General features: G+C 42.3%; 1 non-coding gene across 1 annotated transcript; it reads left to right on the top strand.

The window, feature by feature from the left end:
• Nucleotides 1-3136: 3136 nt before the first annotated feature.
• LOC130949161 (small nucleolar RNA R71) lies at nucleotides 3137-3244 on the top strand. Its single transcript, XR_009073339.1, has one exon. It is a non-coding gene; the product is annotated as a small nucleolar RNA R71 (small nucleolar RNA).
• The last annotated feature ends 415 nt before the right edge of the window (nucleotides 3245-3659 follow it).

Genomic DNA, 3659 nt, shown 5'->3' on the forward strand with positions numbered 1-3659 from the left:
TTTATGATTTTTCAGATCCTCAGTAACATGTCTCCTTTTTCATCATTCTTTCAAGAGCCAACAATTTTTAACAATCATGAACAACAAATTCAAAAGACATATGCACTGTTCAAGCATACATTCAGAGAACAAAAGTGTTGCCACCACATCAAACTAATTAAGCTAGTTTTAAAGATGAATTTGAAATCCTGTACTTCTTGTTCTTTTGTGATAAAAATAGTTTTCATTTAAGAAAGGTGATGGATTCATAGGACATTCATAACTTTAAGGCATAGACACTAAGACACTAATGATCATAAGACACAAACATAGACAAACATAAGCATGAAAATTTCGAAAAATAGGAAAATAAAGAACAAGGAGATTAAAGAACGGGTCCACCTTAGTGATGGCGGCTTGTTCTTCCTCTTGAAGGTCTTATGGAGAGCTTGAGCTCCTCAATGTCTCTTCCTTGTCTTTGTTGCTCCTCTCTCATGATTCTTTGATCTTCTCAAATTTCATGGAGGAGAATGGAGTGTTCTTGGTGCTCCACCCTTAGTTGTCCCATGTTGGAACTCAATTCTCCTAGGGAGGTGTTGATTTGCTCCCAATAGTTTTTGTGGAGGAAAGTGCATCCCTTGAGTATCTCAGGGATCTCAGGATGAGAGGGGTCTCTTGTTTGCTCTATCTTTTTCTTAGTGATGGGCTTGAGGTCATGCCTTCTCAGTTGAACCGGCTTTGGATGCCATAAATGGTTATGGAAAAACAAAAAGCAATGCTTTTACCACACCAAACTTAAAAGGTTTGCTCGTCCTCGAGCAAAAGAAGAAAGAAGAGAGTAGAAGAAGAAGAAATGAGGAAGAAGGGAATGGCTTTGTGTTCGGCCAGGTATGGGTGGGTTTGGGAGGCTAAGTGGTTTGAATTTGAATGGTGAGGTAGGTGGGGTTTTATGAAGGATGGATGTGAGTGGTGAAGAGAAAGTTGGGTGGTGGGGTTGGTGGGGATCCTGTGGGGTCCACAGATCCTGAGGTGTCAAGGAAAAGTCATCCCTGCACCAAAATGGCAATCAAAATCACGTTTTGTGCCAAATCTGGCGTTAAACGCCGGGCTGGTGCCCCTTTCTGGCGTTTAACGCCAGGTTCTTGCCCTTTCCTAGCGTTTAACGCCAGTCTGGTACCCCTTTCTGGCGTTAAACGCCCAGAATGGTGCCAGACTGGGCGTTAAACGCCCAACTGCTAGCCTCACTGGCGTTTAAACGCCAGTGAGTTCTTCCTCCAGGGTGTGCTGTTTTTCTTCCTGTTTTTCATTCTGTTTTTGATTTTTCAATTGATTTTGTGACTTCTCATGATCATCAACCTACAAAATAAAATAAAATAACAAAGGAAAATATATAAAATATAACATTGGGTTGCCTCCCAACAAGCGCTTCTTTAATGTCAGTAGCTTGACAGAGGGCTCTCATGGAGCCTCACAGATACTCAGAGCAATGTTGGAACCTCCCAACACCAAACTTAGAGTTTGAATGTGGGGGTTCAACACCAAACTTAGAGTTTGGTTGTGGCCTCCCAACATCAAACTTAGAGTTTGACTGTGGGGGCTCTGCTTGACTCTGATTTGAGAGAAGCTCTTCAAGCTTCCTCTCCATGGTGACAGAGGGATATCCTTGAGCCTTAAACCCAAAGGATTCTTCATTCACTTGAATGATTAACTCTCCTCTATCAACATCAATCACAGCCCTTGCTGTGGCTAGGAAGGGTCTGCCAAGGATGATGGATTCATCCATGCACTTCCCAGTCTCTAGGACTATGAAATCAGTAAGGATGTAATGGTCTTCAATCTTAACCAAAACATTCTCTACAAGTCCATGAGCTTGTTTTCTTGAGTTGTCTGCCATCTCTAATGAGATTCTTGCAGCTTGTACCTCAAAGATCCCTAGCTTCTCCATTACAGAGAGAGGCATGAGGTTTACACTTGACCCTAAGTCACACAGGGCCTTCTTGAAGGTCATGGTGCCTATGGTACAAGGTATGGAAAACTTTCCAGGATCTTGTCTCATTTGAGGTAATTTCTGCCTAGACAAGTCATCCAGTTCTTTGGTGAGCAAAGGAGGTTCATTCTCCCAAGTCTCATTTCCAAATAACTTGTCATTTAGCTTCATGATTGCTCCAAGATATTTAGCAACTTGCTCTTCAGTGACATACTCATCCTCTTCAGAGGAAGAATACTCATCAGAGCTCATGAAAGGCAGAAGTAAGTCCAATGGAATCTCTATGGTCTCATTTTGAGCCTCAGATTCCCATGGTTCCTCATTGGGGAACTCTATGGAGGTCAGTGCACGCCCATTGAGGCTTTCCTCAGTGGCGTCCACCTCCTCTCTTTCCTCTCCAAATTCAGCCATGGTTATGGCTTTGCACTCTCCTTTTGGATTTTCTTCTGTATTACTTGGGAGAGTACTAGGAGGGAGTTCAGTAATCTTCTTGCTCAGCTGTCCCACTTGTGCCTCCAAATTTCTGATGGAGGACCTTGTTTCAGTCATGAAACTTTGAGTGGTTTTGATTAGATCAGAGACCATTGTTGCTAAGTCAGAGGGGTTCTGCTTAGAATTCTCTGTCTGTTGCTGAGAAGATGATGGAAAAGGCTTGCCATTGCTAAACCTATTTCTTCCACCATTATTGTTATTGAAACCTTGTTGAGGTCTCTCTTGATTCTTCCATGAGAAATTTGGGTGATTTCTCCATGAAGAATTGTAGGTGTTTCCATAGGGTTCTCCTAGGTAGTTCACCTCTTCCATTGAAGGGTTCTCAGGATCATATGCTTCTTCTTCAGATGAAGCATCTTTAGTACTGCTTGGTGCATTTTGCATTCCAGACAGACTTTGAGAGATCAAATTGACTTGTTGGGTCAATATCTTGTTCTGAGCCAATTTGGCATTCAGAGTATCAATCTCAAGAACTCCTTTCTTCTGATTAGTCCCATTGTTCACAGGATTCCTTTCAGAAGTGTACATGAATTGGTTATTTGCAACCATTTCAATTAGCTCTTGAGCTTCTGCAGGCGTCTTCTTCAAATGAAGAGATCCTCCAGCAGAGCTATCCAAAGACATCTTGGATAGTTCAGAGTGACCATCATAGAAAATACCTATGATGCTCCATTCAGAAAGCATGTCTGAGGGACATTTTCTGATTAATTGTTTGTATCTTTCCCAAGCTTCATAGAGGGATTCTCCATCCTTCTGTCTGAAGGTTTGGACTTCCACTCTAAGCTTACTCAATTTTTGAGGTGGAAAGAACTTTGCCAAGAAGGCATTGACTAGCTTTTCCCAAGAGTCCAGGCTTTCTTTAGGTTGAGAGTCCAACCATATTCTAGCTTTGTCTCTTACAGCAAAAGGGAATAGCATCAGTCTGTAGACCTCAGGTTCAACCCCATTAGTCTTGACTGTGTCACAGATTTGCAAGAATTCAGCTAAGAACTGATGAGGATCTTCCAATGGAAGTCCATGGAACTTGCAATTCTGTTGCATTAGAGAAACTAATTGAGGCTTAAGCTCAAAGTTGTTTGCTCCAATGGCAGGGATAGAGATGCTTCTCCCATAGAAGTCGGGAGTAGGTGCAGTAAAGTCACCCAGCACCTTCCTTGCATTGTTGGCATTGTTGTTGTTTTCGGCTGCCATGGCTTCTTCT

Source organism: Arachis stenosperma, chromosome 1, assembly GCF_014773155.1.
Source record: "Arachis stenosperma cultivar V10309 chromosome 1, arast.V10309.gnm1.PFL2, whole genome shotgun sequence".
Lineage (NCBI taxonomy): Eukaryota > Viridiplantae > Streptophyta > Magnoliopsida > Fabales > Fabaceae > Arachis > Arachis stenosperma.